This window comes from Oncorhynchus nerka, unplaced genomic scaffold (assembly GCF_034236695.1).
Source record: "Oncorhynchus nerka isolate Pitt River unplaced genomic scaffold, Oner_Uvic_2.0 unplaced_scaffold_1066, whole genome shotgun sequence".
NCBI classification, from domain to species: Eukaryota; Metazoa; Chordata; class Actinopteri; order Salmoniformes; family Salmonidae; genus Oncorhynchus; species Oncorhynchus nerka.
The window spans coordinates 45,001-63,982 of NW_027040249.1; the positions used below are offsets into that span (position 1 = coordinate 45,001).

The following is an 18,982-nucleotide window of genomic DNA, read 5'->3' on the forward strand; positions in this document are numbered from 1 at the left end:
CAAAAGAATAAAGACATTACAAATGTCATATTATGTCTATATACAGTGTTGTAACGATGTGCAAATAGTAAAAATATATACATAATAATATATACAGTGTTGTAATGACGTACACATAGTTAAAGTACAAAAGGGAAAATAAATAAACATAAAAATGGGTTGTATTTAAAATGATGTTTGTTGACCTTTTCTTGTGGCAACAGGTCACAAATCTTGCTGCTGTGATGTCACACTGTATTTGTATTGGTATTTGTTTTGGGTTTATTATGGATCCCCATTAGTTCCTGCCAAGGCAGCAGCTAATCTTCCTGGGGTTTATTATGGATCCCCATTAGTTCCTGCCAAGGCAGCAGCTACTCTTCCTGGGGTTTATTATGGATCCCCATTAGTTCCTGCCAAGGCAGCAGCTACTCTTCCTGGGGTTTATTATGGATCCCCATTAGTTCCTGTCAAGGCAGCAGCTACTCTTCCTGAGGTTTATTATGGATCCCCATTAGTTCCTGCCAAGGCAGCAGCTACTCTTCCTGGGGTTTATTATGGATCCCCATTAGTTCCTGCCAAGGCAGCAGCTACTCTTCCTGGGGTTTATTATGGATCCCCATTAGTTCCTGCCAAGGCAGCAGCTACTCTTCTGGGGTTTATTATGGATCCCCATTAGTTCCTGCCAAGGCAGCAGCTACTCTTCCTGGGGGGGTTTATTATGGATCCCCATTAGTTCCTGCCAAGGCAGCAGCTACTCTTCCTGGGGTTTATTATGGATCCCCATTAGTTCCTGCCAAGACAGCAGCTACTCTTCCTGGGGTTTATTATGGATCCCCATTAGTTCCTGCCAAGGCAGCAGCTACTCTTCCTGGGGTTTATTATGGATCCCCATTAGTTCCTGCCAAGGCAGCAGCTACTCTTCCTGGGGTTTATTATGGATCCCCATTAGTTCCTGCCAAGGCAGCAGCTACTCTTCCTGGGGTTTATTATGGGTTTTACTCTTTATGGATCCCCATTAGTTCCTGCCAAGGCAGCAGCTACTCTTCCTGGGGTTTATTATGGATCCCCATTAGTTCCTGCCAAGGCAGCAGCTACTCTTCCTGGGGTTTATTATGGATCCCTGGGGTTTTAGTTCCTGCCAAGGCAGCAGCTACTCTTCCTGGGGTTTATTATGGATCCCCATTAGTTCCTGTCAAGGCAGCAGCTAATCTTCCTGGGGTTTATGGAATGTTCCTGAAACCCGTTAGTTCCTGTTGCCAAGGCAGAAGCTACTCTTCCTGGGGTTTATTATGGATCCCTATTAAAGGCAGCAGCTAATCTTCCTGGGGTTTATAATGGAAACCCGTTAGTTCCTGTTGCCAAGGCAGAAGCTACCCTTCTTGGGGTTTATTATGGATCCCCATTAGTTCCTGGCAAGACAGCAGCTACTTTTCCTGGGGTTTATTATGGATCCCCATTGGTTCCTGCCAAGGCAGCAGCTACTCTTCCTGGGGTTTATTATGGATCCCCATTAGTTCCTGCCAAAGCAGCAACTAGTCTTCCTGGGGTTTATTATGGATCCCCATTAGTTCCTGCCAAGGCAGCAGCTACTCTTCCTCGGGTTTATTATGGATCCCCATTAGTTCCTGCCAAGGCAGCAGCTACTCTTCCTGGGGTTTATTATGGATCCCCATTAGTTCCTGGCAAGGCAGCAGTTACTCTTCCTGGGGTTTATTATGTATCCCCATTAGTTCCTGGCAAGGCAGCAGTTACTCTTCCTAGGGTTTATTATGGATCCCCATTAGTTCCTGCCAAGGCAGCAGCTACTCTTCCTGGGGTTTATTATGGATCCCCATTAGTTCCTGCCAAGGCAGCATCTACTCTTCCTGGGGTTTATTGTGGATCCCCATTAGTTCCTGCCAAGGCAGCAGCTACTCTTCTTGGGGTTTATTATGGATCCCCATTAGTTCCTGCCAAGGCAGCAGCTACTCTTCCTGGGGTTTATTATGGATCCCCATTAGTTCCTAGTTGCCAAGGCAGCAGCTACTCTTCCTGGGGTTTATTATGGATCCCCATTAGTTCCTGCCAAGGCAGCAGCTACTCTTCCTGGGGTTTATTATGGATCCCCATTAGTTCCTGCCAAGGCAGCAGCTACTCTTCCTGGGGTTTATTATGGATCCCCAGCTACTCTTTGGGGTTCCTGGATCCCCAAGGCAGCAGCTACTCTTCCTGGGGTTTATTATGGATCCCCATTAGTTCCTGCCAAGGCAGCAGCTACTCTTCCTGGGGTTTATTATGGATCCCCATTAGTTCCTGCCAAGGCAGCAGCTACTCTTCCTGGGGTTTATTATGGATCCCCATTAGTTCCTGTCAAGGCAGCAGCTAATCTTCCTGGGGTTTATAATGGAAACCCGTTAGTTCCTGTTGCCAAGGCAGAAGCTACCCTTCCTGGGGTTTATTATGGATCCCCATTAAAGGCAGCAGCTAATCTTCCTGGGGTTTATAATGGAAACCCGTTAGTTCCTGTTGCCAAGGCAGAAGCTACTCTTCCTGGGGTTTATTATGGATCCCTATTAAAGGCAGCAGCTAATCTTCCTGGGGTTTATAATGGAAACCCGTTAGTTCCTGTTGCAAAGGCAGAAGCTACCCTTCTTGGGGTTTATTATGGATCCCCATTAGTTCCTGGCAAGACAGCAGCTACTTTTCCTGGGGTTTATTATGGATCCCCATTGGTTCCTGCCAAGGCAGCAGCTACTCTTCCTGGGGTTTATTATGGATCCCCATTAGTTCCTGCCAAAGCAGCAACTAGTCTTCCTGGGGTTTATTATGGATCCCCATTAGTTCCTGCCAAGGCAGCAGCTACTCTTCCTCGGGTTTATTATGGATCCCCATTAGTTCCTGCCAAGGCAGCAGCTACTCTTCCTGGGGTTTATTATGGATCCCCATTAGTTCCTGGCAAGGCAGCAGTTACTCTTCCTGGGGTTTATTATGTATCCCCATTAGTTCCTGGCAAGGCAGCAGTTACTCTTCCTAGGGTTTATTATGGATCCCCATTAGTTCCTGCCAAGGCAGCAGCTACTCTTCCTGGGGTTTATTATGGATCCCCATTAGTTCCTGCCAAGGCAGCATCTACTCTTCCTGGGGTTTATTGTGGATCCCCATTAGTTCCTGCCAAGGCAGCAGCTACTCTTCTTGGGGTTTATTATGGATCCCCATTAGTTCCTGCCAAGGCAGCAGCTACTCTTCATGGGGTTTATTATGGATCCCCATTAGTTCCTGCCAAGGCAGCAGCTACTCTTCCTGGGGTTTATTATGGATCCCCATTAGTTCCTGCCAAGGCAGCAGCTCCTCTTCCTGGGGTTTATTATGGATCCCCATTAGTTCCTGCCAAGGCAGCAGCTACTCTTCCTGGGGTTTATTATGGATCCCCATTAGTTCCTGTCAAGGCAGCAGCTAATCTTCCTGGGGTTTATAATGGAAACCCGTTAGTTCCTGTTGCCAAGGCAGAAGCTACTCTTCCTGGGGTTTATTATGGATCCCCATTAAAGGCAGCAGCTAATCTTCCTGGGGTTTATAATGGAAACCCGTTAGTTCCTGTTGCCAAGGCAGAAGCTACTCTTCCTGGGGTTTATTATGGATCCCTATTAAAGGCAGCAGCTAATCTTCCTGGGGTTTATAATGGAAACCCGTTAGTTCCTGTTGCCAAGGCAGAAGCTACCCTTCTTGGGGTTTATTATGGATCCCCATTAGTTCCTGGCAAGACAGCAGCTACTTTTCCTGGGGTTTATTATGGATCCCCATTAGTTCCTGCCAAAGCAGCAACTAGTCTTCCTGGGGTTTATTATGGATCCCCATTAGTTCCTGCCAAGGCAGCAGCTACTCTTCCTGGGGTTTATTATGGATCCCCATTAGTTCCTGCCAAGGCAGCAGCTACTCTTCCTGGGGTTTATTATGGATCCCCATTAGTTCCTGGCAAGGCAGCAGTTACTCTTCCTGGGGTTTATTATGTATCCCCATTAGTTCCTGGCAAGGCAGCAGTTACTCTTCCTGGGGTTTATTATGTATCCCCATTAGTTCCTGGCAAGGCAGCAGTTACTCTTCCTGGGGTTTATTATGGATCCCCATTAGTTCCTGCCAAGGCAGCAGCTACTCTTCCTGGGGTTTATTATGGATCCCCATTAGTTCCTGCCAAGGCAGCATCTACTCTTCCTGGGGTTTATTATGGATCCCCATTAGTTCCTGCCAAGGCAGCAGCTACTCTTCCTGGGGTTTATTGTGGATCCCCATTAGTTCCTGCCAAGGCAGCAGCTACTCTTCCTGGGGTTTATTATGGATCCCCATTAGTTCCTGCCAAGGCAGCAGCTACTCTTCCTGGGGTTTATTATGGATCCCCATTAGTTCCTGCCAAGGCAGCAGCTACTCTTCCTGGGGTTTATTATGGATCCCCATTAGTTCCTGTCAAGGCAGCAGCTAATCTTCCTGGGGTTTATAATGGAAACCCGTTAGTTCCTGTTGCCAAGGCAGAAGCTACTCTTCCTGGGGTTTATTATGGATCCCCATTAAAGGCAGCAGCTAATCTTCCTGGGGTTTATAATGGAAACCCGTTAGTTCCTGTTGCCAAGGCAGAAGCTACTCTTCCTGGGGTTTATTATGGATCCCTATTAAAGGCAGCAGTTACTCTTCCTGGGGTTTATTATGTATCCCCATTAGTTCCTGGCAAGGCAGCAGTTACTCTTCCTAGGGTTTATTATGGATCCCCATTAGTTCCTGCCAAGGCAGCAGCTACTCTTCCTGGGGTTTATTATGGATCCCCATTAGTTCCTGCCAAGGCAGCATCTACTCTTCCTGGGGTTTATTGTGGATCCCCATTAGTTCCTGCCAAGGCAGCAGCTACTCTTCTTGGGGTTTATTATGGATCCCCATTAGTTCCTGCCAAGGCAGCAGCTACTCTTCCTGGGGTTTATTATGGATCCCCATTAGTTCCTGCCAAGGCAGCAGCTACTCTTCCTGGGGTTTATTATGGATCCCCATTAGTTCCTGCCAAGGCAGCAGCTACTCTTCCTGGGGTTTATTATGGATCCCCATTAGTTCCTGTCAAGGCAGCAGCTAATCTTCCTGGGGTTTATAATGGAAACCCGTTAGTTCCTGTTGCCAAGGCAGAAGCTACCCTTCTTGGGGTTTATTATGGATCCCCATTAGTTCCTGGCAAGACAGCAGCTACTTTTCCTGGGGTTTATTATGGATCCCCATTGGTTCCTGCCAAGGCAGCAGCTACTCTTCCTGGGGTTTATTATGGATCCCCATTAGTTCCTGCCAAAGCAGCAACTAGTCTTCCTGGGGTTTATTATGGATCCCCATTAGTTCCTGCCAAGGCAGCAGCTACTCTTCCTGGGGTTTATTATGGATCCCCATTAGTTCCTGCCAAGGCAGCAGCTACTCTTCCTGGGGTTTATTATGGATCCCCATTAGTTCCTGGCAAGGCAGCAGTTACTCTTCCTGGGGTTTATTATGTATCCCCATTAGTTCCTGGCAAGGCAGCAGTTACTCTTCCTAGGGTTTATTATGGATCCCCATTAGTTCCTGCCAAGGCAGCAGCTACTCTTCCTGGGGTTTATTATGGATCCCCATTAGTTCCTGCCAAGGCAGCATCTACTCTTCCTGGGGTTTATTGTGGATCCCCATTAGTTCCTGCCAAGGCAGCAGCTACTCTTCTTGGGGTTTATTATGGATCCCCATTAGTTCCTGCCAAGGCAGCAGCTACTCTTCCTGGGGTTTATTATGGATCCCCATTAGTTCCTGCCAAGGCAGCAGCTACTCTTCCTGGGGTTTATTATGGATCCCCATTAGTTCCTGCCAAGGCAGCAGCTCCTCTTCCTGGGGTTTATTATGGATCCCCATTAGTTCCTGCCAAGGCAGCAGCTACTCTTCCTGGGGTTTATTATGGATCCCCATTAGTTCCTGTCAAGGCAGCAGCTAATCTTCCTGGGGTTTATAATGGAAACCCGTTAGTTCCTGTTGCCAAGGCAGAAGCTACTCTTCCTGGGGTTTATTATGGATCCCCATTAAAGGCAGCAGCTAATCTTCCTGGGGTTTATAATGGAAACCCGTTAGTTCCTGTTGCCAAGGCAGAAGCTACTCTTCCTGGGGTTTATTATGGATCCCTATTAAAGGCAGCAGCTAATCTTCCTGGGGTTTATAATGGAAACCCGTTAGTTCCTGTTGCCAAGGCAGAAGCTACCCTTCTTGGGGTTTATTATGGATCCCCATTAGTTCCTGGCAAGACAGCAGCTACTTTTCCTGGGGTTTATTATGGATCCCCATTGGTTCCTGCCAAGGCAGCAGCTACTCTTCCTGGGGTTTATTATGGATCCCCATTAGTTCCTGCCAAAGCAGCAACTAGTCTTCCTGGGGTTTATTATGGATCCCCATTAGTTCCTGCCAAGGCAGCAGCTACTCTTCCTGGGGTTTATTATGGATCCCCATTAGTTCCTGCCAAGGCAGCAGCTACTCTTCCTGGGGTTTATTATGGATCCCCATTAGTTCCTGGCAAGGCAGCAGTTACTCTTCCTAGGGTTTATTATGGATCCCCATTAGTTCCTGCCAAGGCAGCAGCTACTCTTCCTGGGGTTTATTATGGATCCCCATTAGTTCCTGCCAAGGCAGCAGCTACTCTTCCTGGGGTTTATTGTGGATCCCCATTAGTTCCTGCCAAGGCAGCAACTACTCTTCCTGGGGTTTATTGTGGATCCCCATTAGTTCCTGCCAAGGCAGCATCTACTCTTCCTGGGGTTTATTGTGGATCCCCATTAGTTCCTGCCAAGGCAGCAGCTACTCTTCTTGGGGTTTATTATGGATCCCCATTAGTTCCTGCCAAGGCAGCAGCTACTCTTCCTGGGGTTTATTATGGATCCCCATTAGTTCCTGCCAAGGCAGCAGCTACTCTTCCTGGGGTTTATTATGGATCCCCATTAGTTCCTGCCAAGGCAGCAGCTCCTCTTCCTGGGGTTTATTATGGATCCCCATTAGTTCCTGCCAAGGCAGCAGCTACTCTTCCTGGGGTTTATTATGGATCCCCATTAGTTCCTGTCAAGGCAGCAGCTAATCTTCCTGGGGTTTATAATGGAAACCCGTTAGTTCCTGTTGCCAAGGCAGAAGCTACTCTTCCTGGGGTTTATTATGGATCCCCATTAAAGGCAGCAGCTAATCTTCCTGGGGTTTATAATGGAAACCCGTTAGTTCCTGTTGCCAAGGCAGAAGCTACTCTTCCTGGGGTTTATTATGGATCCCTATTAAAGGCAGCAGCTAATCTTCCTGGGGTTTATAATGGAAACCCGTTAGTTCCTGTTGCCAAGGCAGAAGCTACCCTTCTTGGGGTTTATTATGGATCCCCATTAGTTCCTGGCAAGACAGCAGCTACTTTTCCTGGGGTTTATTATGGATCCCCATTGGTTCCTGCCAAGGCAGCAGCTACTCTTCCTGGGGTTTATTATGGATCCCCATTAGTTCCTGCCAAAGCAGCAACTAGTCTTCCTGGGGTTTATTATGGATCCCCATTAGTTCCTGCCAAGGCAGCAGCTACTCTTCCTGGGGTTTATTATGGATCCCCATTAGTTCCTGCCAAGGCAGCAGCTACTCTTCCTGGGGTTTATTATGGATCCCCATTAGTTCCTGGCAAGGCAGCAGTTACTCTTCCTGGGGTTTATTATGGATCCCCATTAGTTCCTGGCAAGGCAGCAGTTACTCTTCCTAGGGTTTATTATGGATCCCCATTAGTTCCTGCCAAGGCAGCAGCTACTCTTCCTGGGGTTTATTATGGATCCCCATTAGTTCCTGCCAAGGCAGCATCTACTCTTCCTGGGGTTTATTGTGGATCCCCATTAGTTCCTGCCAAGGCAGCAGCTACTCTTCCTGGGGTTTATTATGGATCCCCATTAGTTCCTGCCAAGGCAGCAGCTACTCTTCCTGGGGTTTATTATGGATCCCCATTAGTTCCTGCCAAGGCAGCAGCTACTCTTCCTGGGGTTTATTATGGATCCCATTAGTTCCTGCCAAGGCAGCAGCTACTCTTCCTGGGGTTTATTATGGATCCCCATTAGTTCCTGCCAAGGCAGCAGCTACTCTTCCTGGGGTTTATTATGGATCCCCATTAGTTCCTGTCAAGGCAGCAGCTAATCTTCCTGGGGTTTATAATGGAAACCCGTTAGTTCCTGTTGCCAAGGCAGAAGCTACCCTTCCTGGGGTTTATTATGGATCCCCATTAAAGGCAGCAGCTAATCTTCCTGGGGTTTATAATGGAAACCCGTTAGTTCCTGTTGCCAAGGCAGAAGCTACTCTTCCTGGGGTTTATTATGGATCCCTATTAAAGGCAGCAGCTAATCTTCCTGGGGTTTATAATGGAAACCCGTTAGTTCCTGTTGCAAAGGCAGAAGCTACCCTTCTTGGGGTTTATTATGGATCCCCATTAGTTCCTGGCAAGACAGCAGCTACTTTTCCTGGGGTTTATTATGGATCCCCATTGGTTCCTGCCAAGGCAGCAGCTACTCTTCCTGGGGTTTATTATGGATCCCCATTAGTTCCTGCCAAAGCAGCAACTAGTCTTCCTGGGGTTTATTATGGATCCCCATTAGTTCCTGCCAAGGCAGCAGCTACTCTTCCTCGGGTTTATTATGGATCCCCATTAGTTCCTGCCAAGGCAGCAGCTACTCTTCCTGGGGTTTATTATGGATCCCCATTAGTTCCTGGCAAGGCAGCAGTTACTCTTCCTGGGGTTTATTATGTATCCCCATTAGTTCCTGGCAAGGCAGCAGTTACTCTTCCTAGGGTTTATTATGGATCCCCATTAGTTCCTGCCAAGGCAGCAGCTACTCTTCCTGGGGTTTATTATGGATCCCCATTAGTTCCTGCCAAGGCAGCATCTACTCTTCCTGGGGTTTATTGTGGATCCCCATTAGTTCCTGCCAAGGCAGCAGCTACTCTTCTTGGGGTTTATTATGGATCCCCATTAGTTCCTGCCAAGGCAGCAGCTACTCTTCCTGGGGTTTATTATGGATCCCCATTAGTTCCTGCCAAGGCAGCAGCTACTCTTCCTGGGGTTTATTATGGATCCCCATTAGTTCCTGCCAAGGCAGCAGCTCCTCTTCCTGGGGTTTATTATGGATCCCCATTAGTTCCTGCCAAGGCAGCAGCTACTCTTCCTGGGGTTTATTATGGATCCCCATTAGTTCCTGTCAAGGCAGCAGCTAATCTTCCTGGGGTTTATAATGGAAACCCGTTAGTTCCTGTTGCCAAGGCAGAAGCTACTCTTCCTGGGGTTTATTATGGATCCCCATTAAAGGCAGCAGCTAATCTTCCTGGGGTTTATAATGGAAACCCGTTAGTTCCTGTTGCCAAGGCAGAAGCTACTCTTCCTGGGGTTTATTATGGATCCCTATTAAAGGCAGCAGCTAATCTTCCTGGGGTTTATAATGGAAACCCGTTAGTTCCTGTTGCCAAGGCAGAAGCTACCCTTCTTGGGGTTTATTATGGATCCCCATTAGTTCCTGGCAAGACAGCAGCTACTTTTCCTGGGGTTTATTATGGATCCCCATTGGTTCCTGCCAAGGCATCAGCTACTCTTCCTGGGGTTTATTATGGATCCCCATTAGTTCCTGCCAAAGCAGCAACTAGTCTTCCTGGGGTTTATTATGGATCCCCATTAGTTCCTGCCAAGGCAGCAGCTACTCTTCCTGGGGTTTATTATGGATCCCCATTAGTTCCTGCCAAGGCAGCAGCTACTCTTCCTGGGGTTTATTATGGATCCCCATTAGTTCCTGGCAAGGCAGCAGTTACTCTTCCTGGGGTTTATTATGTATCCCCATTAGTTCATGGCAAGGCAGCAGTTACTCTTCCTAGGGTTTATTATGGATCCCCATTAGTTCCTGCCAAGGCAGCAGCTACTCTTCCTGGGGTTTATTATGGATCCCCATTAGTTCCTGCCAAGGCAGCATCTACTCTTCCTGGGGTTTATTGTGGATCCCCATTAGTTCCTGCCAAGGCAGCAGCTACTCTTCTTGGGGTTTATTATGGATCCCCATTAGTTCCTGCCAAGGCAGCAGCTACTCTTCCTGGGGTTTATTATGGATCCCCATTAGTTCCTGCCAAGGCAGCAGCTACTCTTCCTGGGGTTTATTATGGATCCCCATTAGTTCCTGCCAAGGCAGCAGCTCCTCTTCCTGGGGTTTATTATGGATCCCCATTAGTTCCTGCCAAGGCAGCAGCTACTCTTCCTGGGGTTTATTATGGATCCCCATTAGTTCCTGTCAAGGCAGCAGCTAATCTTCCTGGGGTTTATAATGGAAACCCGTTAGTTCCTGTTGCCAAGGCAGAAGCTACTCTTCCTGGGGTTTATTATGGATCCCCATTAAAGGCAGCAGCTAATCTTCCTGGGGTTTATAATGGAAACCCGTTAGTTCCTGTTGCCAAGGCAGAAGCTACTCTTCCTGGGGTTTATTATGGATCCCTATTAAAGGCAGCAGCTAATCTTCCTGGGGTTTATAATGGAAACCCGTTAGTTCCTGTTGCCAAGGCAGAAGCTACCCTTCTTGGGGTTTATATGGATCCCCATTAGTTCCTGGCAAGACAGCAGCTACTTTTCCTGGGGTTTATTATGGATCCCCATTGGTTCCTGCCAAGGCATCAGCTACTCTTCCTGGGGTTTATTATGGATCCCCATTAGTTCCTGCCAAAGCAGCAACTAGTCTTCCTGGGGTTTATTATGGATCCCCATTAGTTCCTGCCAAGGCAGCAGCTACTCTTCCTCGGGTTTATTATGGATCCCCATTAGTTCCTGCCAAGGCAGCAGCTACTCTTCCTGGGGTTTATTATGGATCCCCATTAGTTCCTGGCAAGGCAGCAGTTACTCTTCCTGGGGTTTATTATGTATCCCCATTAGTTCATGGCAAGGCAGCAGTTACTCTTCCTAGGGTTTATTATGGATCCCCATTAGTTCCTGCCAAGGCAGCAGCTACTCTTCCTGGGGTTTATTATGGATCCCCATTAGTTCCTGCCAAGGCAGCATCTACTCTTCCTGGGGTTTATTGTGGATCCCTGGGGTTTATTGTGGATCCCACATTAGTTCCTGCCAAGGCAGCAGCTACTCTTCCTGGGGTTTATTATGGATCCCCATTAGTTCCTGCCAAGGCAGCAGCTACTCTTCCTGGGGTTTATTGTGGATCCCCATTAGTTCCTGCCAAGGCAGCAACTACTCTTCCTGGGGTTTATTGTGGATCCCCATTAGTTCCTGCCAAGGCAGCATCTACTCATCTACAGAAGCATCTACAGAAGACACATGACCTGGTAGTAGATCAGTCTCAACCTGACTGAGAAGACACATGACCTGGTATGAAAGACAAAACAAAACTAAATGGGAAATATTATTGACATTACATTGTACGTTTCACTGGAGGAGGACACATTTGGCTTTTCTCCCAATAAATATCAGATTTTTGTTCATCTTTTATAGTTTGAAATTCGTTGTACTGAATGATTCTCTTATGTCTGAGTATTTGTCACAGTGTAATAGGAAATGTAGCTCTGTCTCTACCTCTCCCCTGGAGCAGAGTGAGCACAGCCTGTCCTCTCTGGGCAGCCAGGTTTGTCTGTGACAACCGGTCTCTATAGCCAGACTGTCCTCTCTGGGCAGCCAGGTTTGTCTGTGACAACCGGTCTCTATAGCCAGACTGTCCTCTCTGGGCAGCCAGGTTTGTCTGTGACGACCGGTGTCTATAACCAGACTGTCCTCTCTGGGCAGCCAGGTTTGTCTGTGACAACCGGTCTCTATAGCCAGACTGTCCTCTCTGGGCAGCCAGGTTTGTCTGTGACGACCGGTCTCTATAACCAGACTGTCCTCTCTGGGCAGCCAGGTTTGTCTGTGACGACCGGTCTCAATAGCCAGACTGTCCCCTCTGGGCAGCCAGGTTTGTCTGTGACGACCGGTCTCTATAGCCAGACTGTCCTCTCTGGGCAGCCAGGTTTGTCTGTGATGACCGGTCTCTATAGCCAGACTGTCCTCTCTGGGCAGCCAGGTTTGTCTGTGACGACCGGTCTCTATAGCCAGACTGTCCCCTCTGGGCAGCCAGGTTTGTCTGTGACGACCGGTCTCTATAGCCAGACTGTCCTCTCTGGGCAGCCAGGTTTGTCTGTGACGACCGGTCTCTATAGCCAGACTGTCCTCTCTGGGCAGCCATGTTTGACAGCACCACCAGGTCATCTGTCTACAGCAGACCCTCCTTAGTGGGAGACAGCAGACCCTCCTTAGTGGGAGAGCAGCACCAGGTCATCTGTCTACAGCAGACCCTCCTTAGTGGGAGACAGTAGACCCTCCTTAGTGGGAGACAGCAGCACCAGGTCATCTGTCTACAGCAGACCCTCCTTAGTGGGAGACAGTAGACCCTCCTTAGTGGGAGACAGCAGCACCAGGTCATCTGTCTACAGCAGACCCTCCTTAGTGGGAGACAGTAGACCCTCCTTAGTGGGAGACAGCAGCACCAGATCATCTGTCTACAGCAGACCCTCCTTAGTGGGAGACAGTAGACCCTCCTTAGTGGGAGACAGTAGACCCTCCTTAGTGGGAGACAGCAGCACCAGGTCATCTGTCTACAGCAGACCCTCCTTAGTGGGAGACAGCAGCACCAGGTCATCTGCATACAGTAGACAGTGTTGTGTAGGGTGAGACCAGGTGCTGCCGATTCCTCTGATGTGTTTGCCAATTCATTAATGTAGATGTTAAATAGTGTTGGACTTATTGGACAGCCCTGTTTCACTCCCCATCCCTGAGAGAAGAAGTCTGTTGGCTTGATACCAATGTTAACCACACATTTGTTTTTAGTGTACATTGATTTAAAAACATAATTTGTTTTCCCTCCAATAACACTTTCTAATAGTTATGGACTGGAGGGGCTAGAGAGGGGGCTGGTGGATGTTGTGTTGCAAGGCTGCTGTCCTGCTCTGTCCTCACCTTGGTTAGGAGCTCTTCTAAGGTGTGGATGTCTGGTTGATGTTTACACCTTGGTTAGGAGCTCCTCTAAGGATGTCTGGTTGCTGTTTACACCTTGGTTAGCAGCTCCTCTAAGGATGTCTGGTTGCTGTTTACACCTTGGTTAGGAGCTCCTCTAAGGATGTCTGGTTGCTGTTTACACCTTGGTTACAAGCTCCTCTAAGGATGTCTGGTTGCTGTTTACACCTTGGTTAGGAGCTCCTCTAAGGTGTGGATGTCTGGTTGCTGTTTACACCTTGGTTAGGAGCTCCTCTAAGGTGTGAATGTCTGGTTGCTGTTTACACCTTGGTTAGGAGCACCTCTAAGGATGTCTGGTTGCTGTTTACACCTTGGTTAGGAGCTCCTCTAAGGTGTGTATGTCTGGTTGCTGTTTACACCTTGGTTAGGAGCTCCTCTAAGGTGTGAATGTCTGGTTGCTGTTTACACCTTGGTTAGGAGCTCCTCTAAGGTGTGAATGTCTGGTTGCTGTTTACACCTTGGTTACGAGCTCCTCTAAGGATGTCTGGTTGCTGTTTACACCTTGGTTACGAGCTCCTCTAAGGATGTCTGGTTGCTGTTTACACCTTGGTTAGCAGCTCCTCTAAGGATGTCTGGTTGCTGTTTACACCTTGGTTAGGAGCTCCTCTAAGGATGTCTGGTTGCTGTTTACACCTTGGTTAGGAGCTCCTCTAAGGATGTCTGGTTGCTGTTTACACCTTGGTTAGGAGCTCCTCTAAGGTGTGAATGTCTGGTTGATGTTTACACCTTGGTTATGAGATCCTCTAAGGATGTCTGGTTGCTGTTTACACCTTGGTTAGGAGCTCCTCTAAGGATGTCTGGTTGCTGTTTACACCTTGGTTAGGAGCTCCTCTAAGGTGTGAATGTCTGGTTGATGTTTACACCTTGGTTAGGAGCTCCTCTAAGGATGTCTGGTTGCTGTTTACACCTTGGTGAGGAACTCCTCTAAGGTGTGGTTGTCTGGTTGCTGTTTACACCTTGGTTAGGAGCTCCTCTAAGGATGTCTGGGTGCTGTTTACACCTTGGTTAGGAGCTCCTCTAAGGATGTCTGTTTGCTGTTTACACCTTGGTTAGGAGCTCCTCTAAGGATGTCTGGTTGCTGTTTACACCTTGGTTAGGAGCTCCTCTAAGGTGTGGTTGTCTGGTTGCTGTTTACACCTTGGTTAAGAGCTCCTCTAAGGTGTGGTTGTCTGGTTGCTGTTTACACCTTGGTTAGGAGCTCCTCTAAGGTGTGGTTGTCTGGTTGCTGTTTACACCTTGGTTAGCAGCTCCTCTAAGGATGTCTGGTTGCTGTTTACACCTTGGTTATGAGCTCCTCTAAGGATGTCTGGTTGCTGTTTACACCTTGGTTATGAGCTCCTCTAAGGATGTCTGGTTGCTGTTTACACCTTGGTGAGGAACTCCTCTAAGGTGTGGTTGTCTGGTTGCTGTTTACACCTTGGTTAGGAGCTCCAATAAGGTGTGAATGTCTGGTTGCTGTTTACACCTTGGTTAGGAGCTCCTCTAAGGATGTCTGGTTCATATGTTCAACATTAGAGTCTCTGCTCCTTTCTGTTTTACTCACTCAGTTTGGTCGTTTGATGTCGTTTTATTAACTCCCCTTGCTAGTAGGTTTGTTCTAGCTCAATTTTTCTGGCTAGCTTGTTAGCCCGCTGGCTAGGTTTTCCTTGTGCAGCTAGCTAGCGAGAGTCAAAACTTAATCTAAACTTTGTCACCTCTTAAATTGAGGTGAAAAGTTACTTTTTCATCTATTCTTTTTAGATTCTTGTGTTTATCTCATTCGGGGCGGCAGGGTAGCCTAGTGGTTAGAGCGTTGGACTAGTAACCGAAGGGTTCCAAGTTCATATCCCCGAGCTGACAATGTACAAATCTGTCGTTCTGTCCCTGAACAGGCAGTTAACCCACTGTTCTTGGGCTGTCATTGAAAATAAGAATTTGTTCTTAACTCACTTGCCTAGTTAAATAAAGGTTTAAAAAAAATGAAATTCTAAAAACAAAGAAACTGAGAAATACATCTCTCTCTCCATCTATCTCTCTTTTCCTCCATCTCTCTCTCTGAGTTGGTGATAACTGACAAAAATGTGTGGTTTTCCACTTTAATTTTGAGTGTGACTCCAAATCCAGACCTCCATGGGTTGATACATTTGATTTCCATTGATAATTTTTATGTGATTTTGTTGTCAGCACATTCAACTATGTAAAGAAAAAAGTATTTAATAAGAATATTTCATTAATTCAGATCTAGGATGTGTTATTTTAGTGCTCCCTTTATTTTTTTGAGCAGTGTACCAGGTCAAGATAAGGGCAAACTCAGAGGGGACATACAATAGTTCCAGACACATTCCCAGAAGAAGACAAGCCTCCAAAAGCTCTTCAGTCTTTCTACTCTGACGGTGAAAATATGAAAATATCATTGTGAGCAGGTACTCAACATCAAGGGGAATCATATCCAAAGCTGTTCTGGCCGTGTTATGAATGATGTGGGCAGGACAACCTCAGCCAATCACCTCCCGCTACAGAGCATTTTTAACTTTGCAATGGACATTGACCCTCCCCAGCCTAATTCAGTCCTCCAAGGTTGGTATGGACATTGACCCTCCCCAGCCTATTCAGTCCTCCAAGGTTGGTATGAACATTGACCCTCCCCAGCCTATTCAGTCCTCCAAGGTTGGTATGAACATTGACCCTCCCCAGCCTATTCAGTCCTCCAAGGTTGGTATGGACATTGACCCTCCCCAGCCTATTCAGTCCTCCAAGGTTGGTATGGACATTGACCCTCACCACCCTATTCAGTCCAAAGTTGGTATTTGTGTTGTCGGCAGAGAATGCCACGACTTTGTTTTGCAGGTTACATTTTTGGATGACCACCAGGACCTCAGCTGCAATCTCCTCTGCTGTTTCTCCTTTCAATTCAACACAATCAAGCAGTTTTGTTTCCACAGATGTGCTGCCATCACATATCTGACTACTACTGGCAGCAGCTTTACATGTCCGTGATTGGACACATCAATGGACAGGGACACAAATTCAACCTGGTCTCGGTCCTGTGTTACCAAAGTAGTTGCCCGTGGTGCTAACACGCTACTCACTATGGCGTCACATTGTGTCCTAGCACATGGTGCTAACACGCTACTCAGTAGGGCTTCACATTGTGTCCTAGCACATGGTGCTAACACGCTACTCACTATGGCGTCACATTGTGTCCTAGCACATGGTGCTAACACGCTACTCACTATGGCGTCACATTGTGTCCTAGCACATGGTGCTAACACGCTACTCACTATGGCGTCACATTGTGTCCTAGCACATGATGCTAACACATTACTCACTATGGCTTCACATTGTGTCTTAGCACTATGGCTTCACATTTTGTCCTAGCACATGATGCTAACACATTACTCACTATGGCTTCACATTGTGTCCTAGCACATGATGCTAACACGCTACTCACTATGGCGTCACATTGTGTCCTAGCACATGGTGCTAACACGCTACTCACAATGGCGTCACATTGTGTCCTAGCACATGGTGCTAACACGCTACTCACTATGGCTTCACATTTTGTCCTAGCACATGATGCTAACACGCTACTCACTAGGGCTTCACATTTTGTCCTAGCACATGATGCTAACACGCTACTCGCTATGGCTTCACATTGTGTCCTAGCACATGATGCTAACACGCTACTCACTATGGCTTCACATTGTGTCCTAGCACATGGTGCTAACACGCTACTCACTATGGCGTCACATTGTGTCCTAGCACATGGTGCTAACACGTTACGTGGTGCTAACACGTTACTCACTATGGCTTCACATTGTCATACAAAGAACAGCATACAAACAACAAATGGATAGCATACGATCATAGATTCATTTAACTACACAAGTTTACAAACAATTACAATGGCAAAGTCACAATAATCACAAGAATGGTTTCATGACTGCATGGTCAGGCACGACTCCAACACCATCATTAAGTTTGCAGACGACACAACAGTGGTAGGCCTGATCACCGACAACGACAAGACAGACTATGGGGAGGAAGTCAGAGACCTGGCAGAGTGGTGCCAGAATACCATCCTGTCCCTCCACGTAACCAAGACTAAGGAGATGATTGTGGACTACAGGAAAAGGGGGACTGAGCACGCCCCCATTCTCATCGACGGGGCTGCAGTGGAGCAGGTTGAGAGCTTCAAATTCCCTTGTGTCACCATCAACATCAAACTAGAATGGTCCAAACACACCAAGACAGTCGTGAAGAGGGCACGACAAAACCTATTCCCCCCAGGAATCTAAAAAGATTTGGCATGGGTCCTGAGATCGTCAAAAGGTTCTACAGCAGGCGGTGTCAGAAGAAGGCCCTAAAAATGGTCAAAGACCCCAGCCACCCCAGTCATAGACTGTTCTCTCTACTACTTTATGGCAAGCGGTACCGGAGTGCCAAGTCTAGGACCAAAAGCCTTCTCAACAGTTTTTACCCCCAAGTCACAAGACTCCTGAACGGGAATGGCTACCCAGACTACTTGCATTGTCCCGCCCCCCCAACCCCTCGTTCTACGCTGCTGCTACTCTCTGTTTATCATATATGCATTGTCATTTTAACTGTACATTCATGTACTTACTACCTCAATCAGCATGACTAACCGGTGTCTCTACTGTATATAGCCTCTCTACTGTATATAGCCTCTCTACTGTATATAGCCTCTCTACTGTATATAGCCTCTCTACTGTTATAGCCTCTCTACTGTATATAGCCTCTCTACTGTATATAGCCTCTCTACTGTATATAGCCTCTCTACTGTTATAGTCTCTCTACTGTATATAGCCTCTCTACTGTATATAGCCTCTCTACTGTTATAGCCTCTCTACTGTATATAGCCTCTCTACTGTATATAACCTCTCTACTGTATATAGAATCTCTACTGTATATAGCCTCTCTACTGTATATAGCCTCTCTACTGTCTATAGCCTCTCTACTGTATATAGCCTCTCTACTGTATATAGCCTCTCTAATGTCTATAGCCTCTCTACTGTTATAGCCTCTCTACTGTATATAGCCCCTCTACTGTATGTAGCCTCTCTACTGTCTATAGCCTCTCTACTGTATATAGCCTCTCTACTGTATATAGCCTCTCTACTGTATATAGCCTCTCTAATGTCTATAGCCTCCCCTCCCGCTCCGTGGCTCGACGACTCATTGCGAGCTCACAGAACAGGGCTCCGGGCAGCCGAGCGGAAATGGAGACCATCTTCTCCAGACCATCTCCGGTGACCTTCTCCCTTACCTCACCTCGCTCATCAACTCATCCCTGACCGCTGGCTACGTCCCTCCCGTCTTCAAGAGAGCGAGAGTTGCACCCCTTCTGAAAAAACCTACACTCGATCCCTCCGATGTCAACAACTACAGACCAGTATCCCTTCTTTCTTTTCTCTCCAAAACTCTTGAACGTGCCGTCCTTGGCCAGCTCTCCCGCTATCTCTCTCAGAATGACCTTCTTGATCCAAATCAGTCAGGTTTCAAGACTAGTCATTCAACTGAGACTGCTCTTCTCTGTATCACGGAGGCGCTCCGCACTGCTAAAGCTAACTCTCTCTCCTCTGCTCTCATCCTTCTAGACCTATCGGCTGCCTTCGATACTGTGAACCATCAGATCCTCCTCTCCACCCTCTCCGAGTTGGGCATCTCCGGCGCGGCCCACGCTTGGATTGCGTCCTACCTGACAGGTCGCTCCTACCAGGTGGCGTGGCGAGAATCCGTCTCCTCACCACGTGCTCTCACCACTGGTGTCCCCAGGGCTCTGTTCTAGGCCCTCTCCTATTCTCGCTATACACCAAGTCACTTGGCTCTGTCATAACCTCACATGGTCTCTCCTATCATTGCTATGCAGACGACACACAATTAATCTTCTCCTTTCCCCTTCTGACGACCAGGTGGCGAATCGCATCTCTGCATGTCTGGCAGACATATCAGTGTGGATGACGGATCATC

At 47.6% G+C, this 18,982-nt stretch overlaps 1 protein-coding gene across 1 annotated transcript in view; it reads left to right on the plus strand.

The window, feature by feature from the left end:
- The window catches only part of LOC115114942 (uncharacterized), a 60,558-nt gene that overhangs the window by 1,007 nt on the left and 40,569 nt on the right, over nucleotides 1–18,982 (plus strand). The window lies entirely within an intron of this gene.